This window comes from Triturus cristatus, chromosome 7, assembly GCF_964204655.1.
Source record: "Triturus cristatus chromosome 7, aTriCri1.1, whole genome shotgun sequence".
In the NCBI taxonomy this organism is placed as follows: domain Eukaryota; kingdom Metazoa; phylum Chordata; class Amphibia; order Caudata; family Salamandridae; genus Triturus; species Triturus cristatus.
In genome coordinates this window covers 1,139,340,979-1,139,362,005 of record NC_140590.1, presented here as the reverse complement: position 1 = coordinate 1,139,362,005, position 21,027 = coordinate 1,139,340,979, and the positions used below count along the sequence as shown (strand labels likewise).

Here is a 21,027-nt window from a genome sequence, read left to right as displayed (position 1 = left end):
GTACGTCCGCACCATGCGCCTGTATCCGGCTGGTGAGCTAGCGTCTGCACACCTCACCTCTGGAAGTTACCGTCCCTCTGTGGCAGCCGCTCAGGCCAGGGTGGGCTGCATGCGATTACAGGGAGATAGCTTTATTAAGCAGGAGGTGGTCATCATCAGGGAAGCGAGGGCAAACACACACGCTCTCCCACACGGTGCCGCAACTTACCTTGATTGTGTCACATCAGCGTCTGCGCCCCGGAAAGGCGCAGTAAAGTCAGCAGCTGTGTATCCGGCAGCCGTGAGCTCGCGGGTGTTTGCAGGCAATGAGGCGATCACATCCCAGCCTCTGAGCACACCCCGTCAACAGACACCTCAGGACCGTCGGAATAATGCGCGGGGCAATCTACACTTCTGTGGTGGACAGGTTAGCGAAGCGCGAGCTCCATCAGGCCATCGCTCCGGTCTCTGGTATATGTCAGTGGGAGCAACCATCCCCACACACGATCTTGAGGTGGGGGGAGTCCCGCCACACAGCTGTTGTTGTGAGTGACAGCGCCGCCACAGGGTATAGCAACGCAATCAGCACCGCAGTATTCACGCCGACCGGCGACTTCCGGTCCGAGTGGCCTACCCCACCGCGCGCCTCGCCGGCAGCCTCAGCACTCCAGCCCCTGGCGTGTAGTAGTCATCTAGGCCCCAATAGACGGGGCCTTGTATCTCCGGTCCCGGGTGCCGCTCGGGGTCAGAGTTGCACGGAACGGCTCCGCTCGACTTCCGTTACATTTAGGCACCTGACTATGCAGGATTACTGGCAGTATGATCCGGTCAGGGAGACGGTCTTGACGGAGCCGAGGTCTTAGGCGGCCATCTTGTCCGACGCTTGGTCACTCCCCCAACATCACAGGTGATTGATGAGGTTTCTTTGGCTCAGTACTACGTGTTGGTCATGAAACAGGGGCACAATATGCTTAATCCAAGTCGATATAGAAATGCCTCTAACAGCACATTCACTTGACACTTTATCCATCCCTTCAGCTGCCACTTTCGAAAACAGAACAAACAATCTAATAATATCCAACATTACAGACCAGTTCATATATCATAACTCTCTTTTCCTATATTTAGTTCCCTTTTTATATCTCTGCTTTTCTTTATCATGATCCCATATTGGATAATAACCTTCCTTGGATGTCTCTTTAGGTGACGAGTTCTCTGAAGATGCTTCCTATGGACAGACTTTACAGTGGTATCAATCTTATTTAGCCAGATTTGTATTAATCTTCCATGCTGGGGTGTCAGAGTACTATATTGCATTATTAAGTCATACCCCGAAAAATCTGGTTTGATAATAACTTGCAATAAACCAAGAAACAGAAGCAAGATAACAATTATTCTGTCTTCCCTGAAGGGAGACACACATGTCAACCAGACTTCAAGACTAATTAATGAATTAAGATGTTGTTTAAAAACTGTAATTATTTTTTCAACAATCAATGCTTGTTTTGTTTCTATCTTCCCCAGGAACGCCGCCTTCACTGTCTTTCCTAGCCTAACCCTCCCTCCGTGGTTAAGCTTTTATAATTATCCATTGTTTTAAATTTTTCTTATGTCAAAGCTTTTCCTTTTTATGGCTTAGGGGGAAAATGTGTGATTTCGTCAGCATGTGTTAAATTTGTGTTGCTATGAACGAGAACAACAGTGCTTTTTAATTCAGTTTGTGGTCCAAATTCTTTTCTAGTCACTTGATGTTGATCTATTATTGAAGCAGAATGTGCATTCATTCTACCATTAAAAGATACAACTTAAATGTTCACCTGGTGTCTTTCCTTAGTTTTTTGTTTTGTTTAAAATGTGTTTATTGGGATTTTAAATTACTTGTTACATATTGATATCTTTACATTATTATAATGCATTGACATATAACTACTGTTGGGAGTGGAGTGATTGTACGTATAAGCATACACATTTTTACTGATTCACAACCATTCTAAGAATTAGATGTTAGAAAAAGATTTGTGGGGAGGAGCCCTCCTGCTGGTTTGTGCTTTTCAGCGGCAGTGTCTCACATTCAGGATGAGCTTGCCTCCGGTAGGCATGCATGGATAATCCGCTCTTAGGTATTCTTTCCCAGTGTTATCGTGTCTAGCCTTGTCTGAATGCATTCCCATCTAACTGTCATCGGAGTCGTAGCTGCCAATGCGAAACTGCGAACCCTCAACTATAGGGGTGAAACTGAGGGGGACGTTGGGGAGCTATCGGACTACGTGTCGAGAGGATCAATGGTGCGGGTGGTGTCATTGCATTTTTACAGTGTGATGGCGCAGGGGTGTGTTAGTACACATGTGGGAGGGGGGGCAGGAGTGCGGAGCCCCCATGGCGGAGTACCCTGGCATAGAAAAGGGGAACTCCTAGCCTGATGTTAGCATAACATTGGATTTAGGCATTTGAGTCCTATTCATGGAACTTCTGTGATGGACCCTGCAGAGGATAGAGCTGGGGTCTGGGATTGGGAGTCTGCTGGTGTCTCCGCCGGAGTCGTTTTGTGTGTGAATGTGTATAATAATTGTGCCCATTCTAAAGAAATGGGATGCTTACGAATTCCCTTTACTTCCTCCTCTCTCAGCACCTCTTCCTCCGCCTTTCCCCATTTTTTCATGGCTCCTACCCAGGCTGCTTCCGAGGGTTCTGTTGGGGCCCGCCAGTGCATGGCTATTCCCCTTTTCGCTAAGAGGATGGCGAGAGACATAAAGCGGTACTGCACTTTTTCGGTCCTCCACCTGCGGAAGATCCCGAAAGCACACGCTTCCCATGTGGACATAGTCATGATGTTGGTCGTCACCCTAAGTGTCTGGTGGACTCGATCCCAGTAGTTTTGAATGGTGGGGCAATCCCAGAACATGTGCTGAAAGTCCGCCTCGAGGGTTTGACATCGGGGGCATGTGTGTGAAGTGTGTGTCTGGATAGAAACGGTGGAGATGGTGTGGCGTGAGGTATGCTCTGTGGAGGACGTTGAATTGTATGTTCCTAAAACGCGCGTTCCTGGAGACTTTTTGGGGGTATTCTAAGGCTGTGTCCCATTCTTCATCATTAAACACCCTCCCCATTTCTGTTTCCCATGTTTGACGTAAAGGCTGCAATGAGGGGAGAAGTAGTTCCCGAATGGCCTTGTAGAGCCATGTAACCAGGTGCCGTCCTACTCCCATGTGTAAAATGGTATGTATCACTGGGTGCTCCCCCTCGTTTGGGTCCCAGTAGCGGCGACTACTGTCTATGAGTTGCCTGTGTGTTAAAAATTGGCCTCGTGGGAGGCCATAGTGTTCGGTCATCTGGGCGTACGTCCTAAGTTGGCCTTCCTCATACAGGGACTCTACCTCCGCAACTGCAAGGTCGGTCCAGACTTGGAGAGTGCCAGCGGTGTAGTTTTTCTCCTCTCTGGGGAAACCTACCAGAGGGAGTAGGGGTGAGTACAGAGGTCTTCCTTTGAACATGTGGTGAATTCTCACCATGCATGTGCGGGCTATGGATATCTGAGAGAGATCGGGTACGCATGGGCTTGGTGCCCGGCTGCAGCATCCTATGGATTGCCGGTTGTGGTATGCGGCCCTCTTCAGTGGTGGCCTCCCCTGTATGTCGCTCCGCTGTCCAATATGTCAGCCACTGCAGCTGGGCTGCAAGGAAGTATGCCTCAAAAGATGACGCTTCCAGTCCCCCTCCAGTCGTGGGTAAGTATAGTGTAGACAATGCTAACCTGCATCGACTCCCTCCCCAGATCAACTCGGTGAGTAGGGTATCTAATTCCTTAAAGAATGACCTCGGTGGTATAACTGGAAGATTGGTAAAGTGGTAAAGTGGTAGAGTAGCCTGGGGACCACAATAATTTTTGCCAGTGCCACTCGCCCTATGGGGGCTAGGGGAAACATTTTCCAAAACCATACTGCCAATCGTATTCCTGCCAACGCCTTCCGATGATTCCCTTCATACAGGTCCTCGGGGGAGTGGTATTATCTCACTCCCAGATATCTTGGCGCCTCGGCGCTCCATGCAAGTGTCTGAGTTCCGACCTGAATTTCGAATGGGGCATGTGAGGACTCAGCGGTTATATAGTGGATTTCTCCCAGTTAACTCTAAGGCCTGAGGCCTCCGCCAAGTCCCTTAGTGTCGACCAGATAGGCGCTAGGTCTTGGGCAGCATTACGGACATAAATTAAAAGGTCATCCGCATATAGGGATACACAATGCATCGTGTCTGCCAGTGGAATACCCCAGGTCTCGCCCTCTTGTCACAGACGTATCTCCAGGGGTTCCACCGCTAGGGCGAACATTAAGGGAGATAGTGGGCATCCCTGTCTGGTTCCCCGTTCTATTGCGAACGCAGGAGAGATATATTTACCTATTCCTTACTCGCGAGGTAAGGCTTGTGTAGAGGAGCTTTGTGTATGCCATCTGTGTTGTTCTATGTTTATTTTGTGGACAACCTCGAATACGTACGGCCATAATAGCGTATCAAAGACCTTTTCGAGGTCTAGTATTAGACACGCTGCGTTAGGGAACTGCACTCTCGCCCTGTCTTGGATATGGAATAGCCGATGTAAGTTCTGCGATGTGTTATGACGTGGGATAAACCTGCATTGATCTGGGTGGATCAATGGCGTCAGGATTTGGGCATACCGGTCTGCTAGTAGTTTGCCCAGTATCTTACAGTCTGCGTTTAGGAGGGTGATTGGTCTGTATGAAGAGGGGAGTGTTGGGTCTCTGTGCGGTTTTGGGAATCTAACTATGATCGATTCCCTAAGGGAACATGGAAGTTTGCCTTTAGCTTTTGCGTCGTTATACATAGTCACCATGTGAGGGGTCAATCGGGCTGAGTAGGTGCTATAATATTCCCAGCCATCCATCCCTGGCACTTTTTTTACGTGCTAACGCTCTAATCGCCTGGGAAACGTCCGCGGACTTAATCCTCACTTCCAGCGCTTTTTATCCGCAGGCGGGATTTGGGGCAAGAGTAATGGGTGCAGGAATCTAGTGGTCGTTTTATGGTCACACTGCCCTGGGGCCCGGTAAATGTTAGAATAATAGTTGTGAAAGATGCGCAGAATGTCTAGCTGTGAATGTCGGAGGATACCAGCCTTGTCCACTATTTCAGTGATTGGTTTCACCTCCGTGTCTTGATTGGCGAGCCAGGCTAGGAGTGTCCCCCCTCTATTGCCTTCCCGGTGGACCTTGGAAGCATAAACCCTAAAATTATATTTGCGGAGGTCTCTCAGCGTCTCCGCGTAAGTTGTTTTGGCGATGGCTACTTGTTCTGAGGTGGCCTCATCCCTGTCAGCTTTTTTCGAGAGAACCGCTAGTGCTTGTTTCGCCACCTGCAATGACTTTTCTAGTGTCCTGCGCACCCCTACTATTTGCTGTGTGCAATGCCCCCTCGCTACCACTTTGAATGTGTCCCATTCAATCAGCCGAAATTACACCGTACCCGCGTTTAGTGTGAAGTGCTCCTGGATGTGTTCCCCGTGCTCGTGACTGAACACCTGGTCTGTGAGGCAGTCTCGTGGCAATTTCCAGGTGGGTATAGGGGGATGAGGCGGCTTCCATCTAAGGGTCAGTGTGTGTGCATCGTGATCTGATAGCACCCTCCCCAAATAATCAGTGTGCTGTACTTTTGGAAGTAGTGTGGTGGAGCAGAGAAATCTATACAGGCACACTCGTAGGTTGTGTGGAATGGAGTGGAAGGAGTATAGCTTAGCAGTTGGGTTTCACGCTCGCCATGCATCTGTCAATGCCCAGTGTTTCACCCATATGTTAAAAAGTTCCGTCTGTTTATGCGCTGGTGAATGCACTGGTGGGGGGTGGGATCTGTCTAGACTAGTGACCAGAGCACAGTTGTAATCCCCGCCGAGTAACCATGGGACTAGCGTGTGATGGGTTAGCATTCCTGTAAGGCCACTCCAGAAAGGGGCTTGTTCTACATTGGGGGCGTATATACTCCCTATCAGTATGGGCTGTCCTTCTAATAATCTCTCTACCACAGCATATCGTCCCTCTTTATCTACTATACGTGTCTGTTCCTTGAAGGGAATCCCAGGCCGGATCCAGACTAGGGCCCCCCTGGCGAAAGCTGAGTATGTTGTGGCGCAGATAGTACAGGGCCATTTCTTACGCAGGCGTTCCACTTCGGTCGCTGTCAGGTGTGTCTCCTGCAGGAGGGCTATGTGTGCTTGCTGTCTCTTTATATAGGCATATACTGCATAACGCTTGCTCGCTGTGTGCATGCCCCGGACATTTAATGTGATGAGTTTTATGTCAGTATTCGGGATACCAGTGGTCATGTTGTTAGTCGTCTAGACAGGGGCCACCTATGTGTTGCTCTGTTGGGCTTTCGGGACCCCCCATCAGTGTGGCAGCCTCCGCGTAGCTTGCACCTTTCCATCCTTTTTGTTCCTTTAGGGGTTCTAGGGAAATGTTCAAAAAGGGGGACTGAACATTGGGAAACATTCCCAACTGGAGGGACCTATCGCTCGAGGCAACTCGTCCAAACTGTACCTCTCGTACTGACTTAAGTTTGTTGTTAGAGGGGGGTGGCTGAGCTTCTTCGTTAGGAGCCGACTCCACGGCTGCCCACTTCATGACGATGAATTGAAGATACCTGGGGATGTCCTTACATCCCTTCCTACTCACGGTTTTCCAGTCTTGGATAGTGCTTTGGAATGTTCAGGATACCGTTGCGGTGTATCTCACTGCGCCATGAAGGTGATTGTTGATCGGATAGTGTGGTTTTGGGGGGGCTCTCTCTCTCTCCACCCCTCCACCTCTGACAGTCTCTAATTTGGCCATCATATCAGTGTGTCCGCCGTCTGTGGTGTCACCATCAGTGGTGTGACCGAACCATCACAGGAGGTTTGCGCGTCACTGATGTCCTCCTCTGAAGTGAATAGGTGTGGACCTCTGTCTCCGTCCGAGCTTTCCCCCGTCAGTTGTGTCCCTGCCACTGCTTGAAGGGCTCTCCTGCGTTCCGCTATGATTTGTTCCAAATCGGGGGAGCTTTTGGTGATGGGGTCTGATCGTTGGCTCAGCTGCGTGAGAGTGATCCGCTTGTGTTGTTGTCGCCGCCGGCCAGGGGGCCGTTGATTCTGTGTGTTTCTGCGTCCGACTAACTCCCCCAGGTGTTGCTCCACCCAGTTCCCCGCTTCTGTCGGGTCCGTAAAGAAATGTGTGGTCTTGTCATGGATGATCTTGAGGCGGGCTGGGAATAAGAGTGCGTATTGTATGTTCTTTTGGCGTAGGGTGTGTTTCACAGTTAGAAATGTAGCTCGTTGTCGCTGGACGGCTTGAGAGTAATCCAGGAACAACATGACCTGTTTGTCCTCCACTCTGAGCGTTCCCGCCTGTCTAGCTGCTCGCAGCATGGTGTCTCTGTCTTGGTAATGGAGCAGTTTTAGCAAGAACGGTTGGGGTGATGATCCTGGAGGTGGTCTACGGGCCGGGACCCTATACGCCCTTTCTACTGAGAAGTACAGGAGTTAAGTCCTGCGCCTGAGTGAATGTTTTGATCCATGTTTCCACGTAACGGATAGGGTAAGACCCCTCTGCCCCCTCCGGTAGAATCAGGACGCGTATGTTACTCAGATGGGAGCGTCCTTCCAGGTCGTCCGCTTTGTATTCTAGGGCCTTCACTCTGGTTTGTAGCTCTTTGATGGCTTCCTGATGCGACTGTATTTGCGGTTCCACGGTTTGGAGCGTTCTCTCCCCCTGTTTGACTTTATCCGCTAGTTTTCTGTGGTCATCTCGCAGTAAGTTGAGGTCCATGGCTAATTCCCCAACTTTGCTCTCCATGGTCACTCGGGAATGCTCGATTGCCGCTAGGACTTTGCCCAATTTGGTTGACATGGATTCTGTGTTGGGGGGCTCCCTACTGGCTGCGCGATTTTGGGGTCCGGGGAGGGTTGTCGCACTATTGTTGGGGCTGATGTTGTGCCTGTTATCCGTTGTCGCCCCATGTTGTTTCAGGTTCATGTTATCCTGTGTCTACGAGTCTTTATGGAGTACCTTTAGAGTTCACAGCAGGCCGGCGACAAGATCCGCAGTTCTCCTCGTCCTGCGGTAGGATTGTTCTCTCCCTGTGTTATAGAGTCACTTCATTAACAGCACAATCTATGGTAGTAACATCCACTGGCTGTAGCTCGGTTTGTTCAGTTCTGAGCTGCTTAGATTTCCCTCAATAGATTCAGAGCTTTAGTTGGCCCAGACGTCCGAAAGGGGGAGTTGGGGGGCTCGCAGTTATTCATCATTCTACCATTAATGCGACCTTTGAAAAAGTATCTATGACAGACTGTGAGGCACTAGAATTCTGTGTATATTATTCCCACCAGGCTACTTTTAAAGGGATTCTCCTGTATAGGCCACCTGGCCTTAGGACGGCTTTTCTAACTTGGGAATTCTGTTGGAAAGGGGTCTCTGTGCCAGTTCCTATACCCTGCTGGGAGATTTTAATTTTTATTTAGAGGCTCCGGCTGACCCTGATACAGTGACTCTTTTGGAATTCATGAAAAGTGTTGATCTTGAACAACGGGTTGTTGGCCCCACTCACATAGCAGGGCATACCCTAGATGGGATTTTTTCTAATAACCCGCAACTCTTGTTTACTGGCTTGCTTCCCTTGGTCTGGTCTGACCATGTGCCAGTATGCTTTGAGCTACCATTTTCTAACCATCATGGGATGAGCAAATTAGCCAAGAAGCAAGTGACATATAGAGCATGGAATAACATTGAGGCTAGAGAGCTAGAAGATTTATTGAACTCTACCTCTCTTCACTTACCAATTGACATAGAAGAGGCGACCACCCAATACTCTAATTGGCTTGAGGTGCCGGCAATAAGTTAGCGCCTGAAAAGGTTCTATACTCTAATAGAGTACGGCCCTCTGCTCCTTGGTATGGACAGGAACTAAAAGATCATAAACTGAAGTGTAAGCTGTTAGAGAGGAAGTGGAGAAAGGGATATGAAGCCGTAGAGAAAGAGGCATATAAATTAAGCCTGGTAGCTTATAAACATCTTCTCTGGGCATCCAAGAAAAAATTATTTGCCAATCGAATAAACTCTGCTATAAATTCAGCCAAAGAACTCTTCAAAATAGTCACCAGCCTGGCGTACCCGGGTACTCCTAGTGTCCCCTCGAATCAGGAGCTTTGCGATGAAATAGCCAGATTCTTCTGTAGTAAGGTGGAGGCTATTTTCGCCACATTTAATGGTCCTATAACAGATGGGAAACTAGGTGTCAGAGAGAGATATAAATCACGGTCAGGTTTTCATTTTAGTTTTGACGAGTTCGCACCTTTACTCATCGGTGAGACTCATAAGCTATTGATGTCTACTAAATCAGGCTCTCCTTATGATCCCTGTCCGGTGGCAGTTTTAAAGCTAGCCCCAGAACCAATTGCTATAACGCTGACCGCTATGATAAATGCCATGTTCAAGGAAGGACATTTTCCCATAGCCTGGAAAACTGCATCAATCTTACCTCTACTCAAGAAACCCAATCTGGACCCGAAGGATCCCAATAACTTTCGACCTATCTCGCGTATTCCTCTGCCAGCTAAATTGGTGGAGAAAAGTATGAACGCACAATTAACTACATACTTACGAGAAGCACAAGTATTAGATCCAACCCAACACGGGTTTAGAGCAGGGTATAGCATGGAGTCCGCTCTTCTAAAATCTACAGAGGAAATTAGGGCCGTACTAGATCAGGGAGGCAAGGCTGCAATGATCATGTTGGACTTGTCCGCGGCCTTCGACACGGTCCATCATGATTTGTTGATGGACCGGTTGTGGAAAGGTGGAGTCCAAGGCAAAGCATGGGAACTTTTGAAGTCCTTCCTTTCGGACAGAAAGCAAACAGTGTCTCTTGGCACATTCTGTTCCAAACCATTTTCACCACCCTGCGGGGTTCCGCAGGGCTCTTCTCTTAGTCCAACACTTTTTAATGTATATGTTTCCTCTCTTGCACCCCTGATCAGGTCATTTGGATTTGCTTTGACATCGTATGCAGATGACACTCAGATTGTGGTGTCTCTGCTACCAGGGAAAGAGAGGGGGACAGAATTACGATTTCATGATTGCATGGATGCAGTGGGTATATGGATGTCCCAAAACTGCTTAAAACGTAACTCGGGTAAGACGGAGGTTATTCTGTTTGGCAATGCTCCCAAGGTTTGGACCCCAAGTTGGTGGCCAGTTTCGCTGGGCGCACTTCCAATCCCCTCCAGGAAAGTAAAAAACCTGGGAGTCTTGATTGACGATAGGCTTCAGCTCGAAGACCAAGTTAATTCAGTTGTTTCGGCTACCACATTTGCCCTGAGAACATGTAAGAACATTTTACAATATCTACCAAAGGAAAATCAACGTACAGTAGTGACCGCATTAACTATGACAAGGCTGGATTATTGTAACAGCCTCTATCTTAACATTCAGGAGCGACTGTTGCATAGACTCCAGCTTCTACAGAACTTGGCCGCTAGACTGCTTACAGGGACGCTTAAATTTGCCTCTGTTTCTGGCGACATCAGAAGACTCCATTGGTTGCCTATTAAGAAATGGGTGCAGTTTAAATCACTCTGTACCGTTTTTAAAGCTCTTCACGAGACCGGTCCAGAACATCTGAAGCAGCAGTTTCAGTGGTATGTTCCGAATAGGCCACTACGCTCTCTAGGAGCTAAATTGGTAGCAGTTCTAATCTTTAGAAAAGCCGGCTGGGGAGGCAGGAGTTTTCGGGTGGGGGCAGCCAAAGCTTGGAACGCCCTCTCTTTTCAGCTTCGAAATAGTATGGATCTCTTGCCTTTCAGGAAAGCCTTAAAAACCTGGCTGTTTAATGTTTAATCGGTGGCCTTTTTTGGTGAACTCTTTGGAAGGTTCTTTGTAGCTAGCGTCAGGACACCTTCGGGTAACAGTTTACGCTTTAGAAATATTATAACATAACAACATAACATTATATTGATGGTGATGATGAGGCCCTCCCCTGGCTTCTCACCACGGTCCCTTGTTATTTAGCGCCCCCAGTCTTCGTAGTGCTGGTAGAAATGATGGCTTCCTATTTAGTGTTCTGTGGGATCCTGCTCCGGTGGGCGTCCGGCTCTACGTCTCCCTTCGGCGCCATGCGCTTCCGGGCCCGATTCCGAGTTTCTAGGAGCTTCCGGTATAGGCGTTGGTCCTCTGGGGAAGCCTTCCTGCCTCAGCCTCATGCACCCCCTTAACTAGCAATCTCTCTCTGCTCTATCGGGGCCCTGATGTCGTGTAGGGAGGAAAAGGAAGGAGGGCCCCCCGCTGTGTGATCTGGGTTCCCACCGCTCACCTCCTGATATGATGTCTCCTGGATCTGGTTCGGGAGGAGGAGGGGGAAAATGCGAGGAGCCTGGCATCGTCACGGCTGTCCCTCCTGCCCACCGACAGGGCACTCGCTCCGTCTCCTCCCAGGTAAGGCTCTTGCTCCGGTTAACTGCGAGCCGGGGGTCCCCGTGCCCCACTCACTTTGTGTGTCGTTGGGCTGGCGGAGGAGAGGGAAGAAGGGAAACCAACAGCACCCGCTCTCTCCCGCAGTGGGCGAGGGCCCCCGACAACGCCCAGGGGAGCCCTGCCTCACCGGCACTTCTGCGCCGTCCGCTCCTCAATACCTTTGGGTTGGAGGGTTATTCGTCCTTGCGGGTCTCCCCTCCACGTGCCTTGTGTCCCGGGGCCGAGCGGGGGGAGCTCACCTCATCCGGGCGGCCCAGGGCGAAGCACCATGCATGTGAGGTAGGATGTCCTCGATTCTGGCATCCGGTTGCAGCGGGGCCACGACACTTCGTATACTGCTCCTGGGACCTCACCGATCTTGTGGCGCGTTCTCACCCGGTGCTTGCGGCGTCTTCCAGGCTCTCAAAGAGGTTTGTCCAGGCATCCCTTCAACGGCGCTGCAGTGATCCCTGGTCTGGTCGCTGGGTCGCGCATTCTTGGGTTGTTCCCCGACCGGCCGTTATTAGCTGGTGGACTCCACGATTTTGGGCTGGCGTTCTGGTCTCGTTTTGCGCTAGTTGCACCTGTTGGCCCGCAATTCAGATCGCGGCAGGGGCGTCTGTGATCAACGGCAGCTTCAGGGCAGGTTTTTGGTGAGTTTCAGGCATTTTTGGTGTGTTGGCATCCAATTTGCACGGGCCACTGAGCGGAGCACTAGGAAGGTGCGTCCGCCATCTTGGTTGGCTTGGCCACGCCCCCCCTGGTGTCTTTCCTTAGTTTACTATGTAATAGTCACCAAATTGTAAAACACACAAACAACTGTGTTGAATTTGAAGTATTTAATATGATGAGCCCAAGGATGAATGTCCACCTCTGTCTGCACACCAACCACCTGACTTCGTATTTTGCAGACAACAACACAAACATTCCACATTCAATATTCTGAATTCTGCAGTGCAGAGAGCAGGCGCATGCACAATATAATTTAAACTTGCTGTTAGACCAACAACTGTAACAATGTGGTACCAGAATATTAGTGTCAGAATATCTTCTGTCCCTACAGTGGCAACGTGCTATTTTCACTATGGCAGGCCTACCTGTAATATGTAGAAACCCAGAGTACATATTAAAATACTACTACAGGAACAGGGTCAAGACTGATTTGCATATGGCTGGGTCTAAACTGGGGTGGCGTGGTGAGCAAAAGAATGATGGTTTAAACCCAGATCCTTGTGACTGGGGGTCAATGTTTGCATTGTTCAGCATTTTGTTAATCAATTGTTCCTTTTGCTAATGCTTACGTCACAGTTCTACGAAGTCATTCAGTAGCCACAATGGTTCCGTCACTACAAAGTCACACAATACTACATCTCCCACGTTAAATGAAAATGTTTAATTTTTCACAAATATATAAAATTGGAGCTGCTTAATGACACTTCTTGGTGCTTGGATCGCACATCATGACTGTGTCCTCAAAAACTGGGGACAGGCAGTAGAAATGTTGATGACTGGCATTGGTGATGGAAAAACAACAACAGTCAGGGGTTCTTCACTTGTCTTTTCAGATCCAGTCTCTACATGTTGGAAGTGTGAGGAGAATTGCGTAATGGACTTCCCAGGACGTTTGGCAGTCACCATGTGTTCTTTGCTGGTCACAGCATGAAATGGTTCAGCATCAAAAGGAGCACAAGACTTTTGTCTTCTATGTTGAAGAACAAGCACTTTATCTCTGCTAGTGAACGTGACATCTTTTGCATGTCAATGCTTGTCTGCATAGGCCTTCATTTTCCTCTTACAATCCAAGTCTTTCATGCGAGTCTCTTCCTCAGTATTTGCTCGACCGTTAGTCCATTGAGGTAACTTGGTCGTCATGGCTCTTCCGGACATCAGTGTTGCAAGGCTTTCCCCTGTGGTCGTGTGAGGGGTCGAGTGGTAAGCTTGAAGAGTCGAAGTTAAGACAGCTTTAAGGTTGAGCTTTTCTGGAACAGCACGCAGGATGGCTTTCTTTAGAGTACTCATGAACCGTTCAACAAGGCCATTGGCCTGTGGCCAAAGAGGGGTGCTCTTCTGATGCTTCACATTAAGATGATTTAGAAAGTCTCTGAATTCTCAACTGTTAAAAGGTGAGCCGTTGACACGTTCATGAGTGACAGATGAAAGATATTTGATCAATAGAAAAACGGAATATTTGTCAACGATCACCATCAAGTGATGTCCGTTGTCAAGAGGACCAAAGAAGTCCACTGCAATTCCTTCCCACGCATACATTGGCAACTCTTACATGTTTAACGGGTGTTGAGTGGTTTTCAATGTTAGGCAATTGCATAGATGATAGGCCTTTAATTCTCTTTCAACTCTCTCGGTGAGATGTGGAAACCAGAATTGGTCTTGGAGAGCTTGTTTGGTGGCAACAATTCCACAATCTCCTTCATGGGCCACTTCAATTATCTGTTGTCGCAGACTCACTGGAATGACAATTCTTGAACATCTTAGAATAATACCTTCCTGAGTAATGAACAGTTCATCTTTGACATTCTTAAACTTTGGATATTCACTGTCACTGGTAAGAGGTAGAGGGTACTGGTATAAAGACTGACGTGTAATAATGTCTTTCAGTTCAGCATGCCACTATCTTGACTTGTGGCAGTGACAATGTGTAGCAACGCAATGGCAGCTGGGGTGCTTGATACTATGAAATTTATGTAAGCTTTAGCCTTCTTAGAAGGGGTGCCGGTGCATTGTAGAGTCACTCATGAGAAGTAGTCGGCAGGGTTCTGATCTTTCACTGGATGATGCGTGGGTCTAGACGTACTCTTTTAATCGCAGACCCCAATGTTCAATGCGAGTAGGCAAATTTGGTTTTGGATTGCCAAAGATAGTCAACAATGCTTGATGATCAGCCACAAGCGTGAAGGGCTTCTCAATAAAGAATACTTGGAAATGTTCACAAACTCACACCATGGCTAAGCTTTCTTTTTCAGGTTGTAAATAAACACATTCAGTTTGGGATAATCTTCGGATTGCATACGCCACAATACGTCTTTGAGGATTTGGGTGTCTGTTGTGCCCAACCTGACAGGACTAGTATCAGCAACAACCGCAGGATGAAGCTTTGGATCAAAATATGCCATTTCAGTAGCATTGTCAATAGCTTGTTAGATTTTTTAGAAACTTTGCTCATATCCATGTGACCGAAGAAAAGAAACATTATTTTTTGTCAAGTCTCTTAATGGCCACTAACAGTGGCTAAGTCCTGAATGTATCTAGAGCAATAGCTGACCATGCCACTGAATGAAAGTAACGCGGAAACATCTTGTGGGGGACTGGCACTTGACAGAGCTTGCACTTCAGGTGTCATACCCCCATCAGAAAAGATAAGGCCAAAGAATTTTAACTGTGTCTTATGGAACTCCCATTTCTTTGCATTCAAAGTTAAACCAGTGTCAGCGAGCAGCAGACACACTTGCATGAGAGCTTGTGAGGAGGCGGCCTCCGTGGACACCATGCCCCTCCTACCTTCGTATCTGGGACAGAACCACCACGTTCTTAGAAGGCAGAGAGAGAAGGAGTTAATCTCTTCCACTGCCTCTTGCACACAGGAAGGAGTCCCGTCCGAGGAATGCGGGAACCAATGGGACGACAGGAATGCGGGACCAGTGGAGTACGAAAGGATCCCGGAAGATCATCTTGGGGTTCTTGAACCAGAAGGAAGAGGAGAGCGTGGTAGCAAGGAGAGGAGCCAAACGGAGGACGAGTGTATCGAGGAGAACAGAGGACGACTCGGAGAGACACGCGCGGAAGCCGGCACCAAAGTTTTCCATGAGCCTGGAGAAGAAGCGGAGTACTGGACCGAAGAGTGGTGGACGCCCCGGAGGACGCTGATGAGCCTCCACAACTCAGGAGGGTTGCGGCTCTCGCGGTACGTGACTCGGGAGGGGGGTTGGAGTAAGGGGTGGGTCGTGGGTTTATCGAGATACAGGGCACTGTAGATACTGTTCCTCTTGCACATGTGCACATATTCCACTTTGACACCCCTCTGCTATATCACTTGTAAAAATTAGCACCAAGCACTAGTTCGTGGCACATCTGAACACTCGTCCCACCCCTCCTTGTGTTCCCTCACCCGTCTTGGTATTTTCTAAAGGCCTGCTTACGCGTCCTGAATCTTCCTTAAATTCGTTTGTTTTCCTTTATTTCCCCAACCATCTCGAAACCTCACCTGTCTCCCCATAACCTCTTAACACAGTCAGGCTATTGCCAGCCAGACATCAGTAAAACACAAAGGGTGTACCTTACCTCGGTGAAGTGTTCTCATTCCACAGGGGAGCGAGACCAGAAAACTTACCGCCATTTCTCTCTTTATCTTTCTGAGGCTGTCGGGGTGAGTTCCACATCAAGACCACCAACCAGTCAGGAAGAGCCCTACGAATAACCTGCAAGGAAAAGAGTCTTCAACGCCATCCCTCGAACTAACCTATGGATTGACTATAATTCTGTTATCCTTGAATAAACCCTATCACCATTGATCCACGAATTCGGCCTCCACGCTTTTCCTTTCGCCCTTCCCTCTCACAGAGCTTTAACATGCTCCTTCTGTGTAGGACCGAAAATCAATATGTCATCACTATAATTGAAGGCAGTCGTGACAGGCTGTATAATACATCATATGACATCTTGGAATAACTCTGCAGCTGGTGACACACCAAAACGTAGTCTCTCGTAACGAAACAGACTGATATGTGTAGAAAAGGTTGAAATGCACCTGCGATTCTCCTTGAGTTCCAACTGATGATATCCTTTATTCAAATCTAGGCGAGAGAATACCTGCGCACCATTCAATTTATGTTTTCATGTCGGCAACGTGCAGATCTGGATGTAGTTCTCTTTCAATTGCCTTATTCACTTGATGCATATCGATGCAGATGCATGGATATGCACCTTTCTGGGTACTATCACTATGGGAGACACCCAAGGAGTTGGACCAGTGGAACGCTCAATGATATTGTGTTTGAATAAGTATTGCATAAGTAAATTCTTTTTAAACAGCTTCCTGTAAGTGAAAGGCAATTCGACTGTATCTTTGACCAATAGGACCGATGTCCTTATTAATGTGTAACTGGACTTTCATTGTCTTGAGTTTTCCCAATCCACGAAACAACAAAGGGAATTGACTTACTATTTTGTGATGTGCATTCATGCTATAATTCACGGATATCAGCCTGTGGCGGGGTATCGGTGACAGAGTCGGCAACCAGACCAGGATGGTGTAAGGAAGGCTTTATTTTGTACAACACTTTCTTTTGGCGGGATGCCCGTCGTGAGGCTACAGAAGAGGGAGAGTCCGGCTTGCTCCTTCTTGGCGACTCCAGGCTGAGAGGGGGGGGTCGTATTTTCACCGCCTGGAACTCTGCTGTCTTCGTTGTCTCTTACGGGTCTCGTGGTGGCTCCGGAGTGGTCGACCAATGATCCCCACGTGGGACGGCACAGGGAGAAAGGAGAAAGAAACCAAGGATTAGGACAATCGTCCTGCACTCAAACAACAGGGGCCGGGAGTGAGGGAAACCGAGTGCTCAAGTGATTTAATCGCTCCGTTAGTGTAAGCGGGGTTAGTGCTCAGTGAAGGCAGGGGGTTTGCAGGACCACACGATATGTACAACCACTGGCTCGGTACGGGTGCTCAGAGGGTAGGCGGTGTCCTTCTTCCCACCCAGCCCGCTACCAGTCCCCGTACCTGTTCGAGCCACGCTCCTCCCGTGGGAACGTGGCGGGCGGCTCGAGGAGTCGTTGGCCTCCTGGCTTGTTGGGGTCTTCTCCACTCGTCCCCTCTTCCAGCGCATCGATCTCTCCTCCCCTCCACTCCTCACGGTTCTTCTTTCGCCTCCACTCCAACTCTCCTTCCACCTCCAGGGAAACGCCGTTCGTCTACTTCCGGGATTCCGCTGTCTTTGTACAACCCACCAACGTGACGTCAGCAGGGGGAGGGGTTTCGTCGTGCTGAAAGGCTGAATTAAAGGAACCTCGTTCCGTTTCTTGCGTCCAGTCTTGTGAATGATACGGGTACCACTCTTCCGTCGTGCAGGGTACCGCTGGCCGCTGTAGGAGAAGAGAAGGGGGCACAAGATCGCCTTTTGAACATGGGTTCCATGGAGTCGTTGTTGCCTCGGATATGTTCTCCGCCCCGTCACACAGTCCCATATCAGCAGCTGTGCTAAAGCTGAGTAAACAGGCGCTTGACGCTGTAGCTGGTAGTGCATCAATGGGTGCTTGTACTTTTGTTTTCTTATGCTTCATCGTGGCTACAAATGAACCTGGACTCTTTGGGGGTTTGATGCAGCACACATATACACTTTAGTTTTCGATGGTATAAGCAGAGACAATGAAGATATTTAATTAAATTTCTCCTCAGGCATAACATTTATTGATACACCACTATCGATAATGAAAGGTATTGGACAACCATTTATTTTTACTGTGATCTCCGGACAATGTTTGAATGGCTTTGGTGCTTTGTCATGTCAATTTCTCTAGGATGAATGTTTTTCCTCACATGCAGCCAGTCTGACATGGGAATGCTTCTATGAGGTAAACATCGACATGGCACAACCATCTTCTTCACTTTCACTTGATATTGATACCAAAGAACTGTTTGACAAAGATTTTGATGTCAAACAACTTTGTTTGGTGGTGTTTTGCCTCAGCTGATATGGTCGCTTGGCCTTATGGGCTTTCATCATACGTCGCTTCTGGATTGTTCTTGTGGGCATTTTGTTTACGCGCTGTGATGCACTTACTTTCTCCTTCGCCTTGAACATCATCACAAAATGGTTTTTCTTTCCACAGCCTTTGCAGATCTGCCCAATAGAAATGAAAATCCACACCTGAAACACAACTTCTTTTTCTGTCGAGAATTCACTCTGAGTCTCTCTGCATTGTGCTTTGGCTTATTTCTCACATTCATGACTGACTCACTCTGGGCATCTCCGACCTCTATGTCAGCAGCTTGTCGATCAGCAGGCTCTTCAGCTCTGGCAGCCATGAGAACTCGCTCCAGACTCAGAGTTTCTCTCAGCATTCTTCGTCTGAACGGATCTGACAAACATCCGTCAATCACTCTGAGATGTAAAGCTTCCTCATAAGTAAATTAATTGAACCTACAGTGTTTGATGATCATATCCAGCATCTCAACAAATTTGTCGATGGTCTTATCCTCTAGTATGTCCTCTAACTCCGTCAGTAGGGTTCCCTAGTATTTCTGTATGTGCTGGCATTCCCATATCGTATGGAAATAAGTACCATTGGTGATGTTGCATCTAAGGCAGTTGAGTGTGTCGGCCCTCCCTATGAGGTGCAGTAGAGCTCTATCATAATAAATCCTATGCAAATATTTAAACTGAATCAGTCTAAGACGGGACTTAATAGCTACTTCCCGGGGGGTGCATCAGCACAATCTCCCAGTTCAGGTCGTCAATCTCGCCTAGTTCTATCTCCCATTTCGCTCTTGGTTTCAAGAGGGAGTCCGGTTTGCTGTTTATTATGGATCGATATGTCCAGGAGACTGCCTTTTCCTTGATTTTGCCCATTGAGAGCAGTCCCTCTAAAGGGGCAGACTCGGGGAGAGTGTCCATGTCTATACTCTGCGCACTCCAAGCATGTGCCAACTGCAAGTATTTGTAGTATTGTGTCTGGTGCATATCGTACTCTTTCTGGAGGAAGGAAAATGTTGCGAGCTCAGTACGGTCTAGTACGTCTTTGATTTGTGAGATCCCCAGCAGGTCCCATCTCCCAAAACCACTCAACTTTGTGAATTCTTTAAGTCATCCCCCTACCCAAAGGGGCGTTAACCTCATAACTCGGTTGTCCCGCTTCATTTGCCATTCCGCTCTCCTCCACGCTGTTATCACCACTCGTGTGGCCATTAAGAGTTGTGCAGCTCCCTTCCCACTGTAGAGGTAGTGTATGTGTGGGCGTTAACCGAATTGTGTGCGTTCCAGTGCGTATGTGGGGTGGTCTCCCGGCATATGTTCCCAGTCATTTACCACGATTAAGTGAGCCGCCCAGTAGTATGCCCTAATGTCTGGTAGGGATATGCCTTTGTTATATTGATTGCGTTGCAATGTTGAAAGCGCCACTCTGGTGGTTTCCCATCCCACAGGAACGTCCTCGTGTATCATCAATCCAAACTCCTCCAGGGCGGACATAAGAAATGGCCAGTGGACGGTGTCAAATGCTTTCTCAGCATCAAGTGACTGGATGAGGTGAGGGTCTGCTCTGGTGTTTGCTACCTCCAGCTAGTTGTGTAGGCTCCTAAGGTTGAGTCTTGTGGATCTCTTTGGCATAAAGCCTGATTGGTCTTGGTAGAAGAGGTTGTGTATTACTCCGGTGAGCCTGTTAGCTAATATTCTGGCTAAAATTATTGTTTCTATATAGATGAGAGAGATGGGTCGATATGAGCTACATTTCTGAGGCGGTCTATCCTTCTTGGGTATTACCACAATTGTGGCTGTTCGCAGTGTTGTGTTTCGATTTAGATACCCGTATATAGGTTTCCCTGAATCATGTCCTTATATAGGCATAACTCGCTTTGCCCTTATTTAGGCATAGAATCCCAGCCCTTATTTAGGCATTAGCCATGCAAACCAAATACAGGCATGGTCACCTACATCCGTCCATCCCACGTCACACCGAGTTCTTAGAAACCAGACCCTTAAGCCGAACTAGACTTTCCCTAGCCAGGATTATTGATTTCTCCAAGAACTCATCTATTATGCTTGAAAGGGGTTCATCCATGACGTCGTCCTCTGCCCGACTTTACGTCAATGCTAGCATTCCTAAGCACCTTCCAGGTATAAATATGCCTTCCCTTACCCTGGCAAACCACAGCACGACTTGGCACGACTCAGCATGACTTGACTGCACGGTTCACCACGGCAAGTTCGGAAGAGACCATATCCCGGCCTGACGCACTGACCAGACGCTGTCATCCCTGCTCGCAGAGAATACAGCTTCCAGTGTTCTTGACTCCCTTCACGGGGTGTTAGAGTTTGAGACCCGGATAGAGATTCCCACCTCGCTCATTCTAAAGGTATGGATCTGACTAGAACCTAGAGGGACTCTTGGCATACTAAACTTAGTATATACCATACTATAGAAAACAGCACCTACTTCTTACCTCGCACTACACTTAGGGTAGGTACACAAGGGTAGGACTATTTAGAAGCAGACGAGTATTCACTTTTTAGCCTGTGTTATTTATGTATGTATATATGTCATAGCTAAAAGAAAATTCTATTGCAGTATTATTTCTTCTTACTGCTTACGCTGTGCGTATTATATATTGCTTTCTGTCTAATGATCGTAACAGCTCATATCTCTTACAAGACTGTTCAATAAACCCTTTTTATTGAAACGCCCGTCTATCTATTTCTGTGTAACTCTGGAGAAACTAAGCATGCTCGATTGACTGAGTGAAACTGTTATCTATTGTTTCCACGATTCTGAGACACGTTCCGATTCTAAGGGAAACAATTGTCATGTTTATGCAGTTGTCAGAAACTAAGCCCTT

General features: G+C 48.1%; 1 protein-coding gene across 1 annotated transcript in view; it reads left to right on the top strand.

Annotated features, from left to right (window-relative positions):
* Positions 1–791: 791 nt before the first annotated feature.
* UIMC1 (ubiquitin interaction motif containing 1) overlaps positions 792–21,027 on the top strand; it is a 458,461-nt gene continuing 438,225 nt past the window's right edge. Inside the window, exon 1 of the mRNA XM_085618307.1 lies at positions 792–886. The gene's annotated coding sequence lies outside the window, so the exon portion shown is untranslated. The remainder of the gene's footprint in view (positions 887–21,027) is intronic.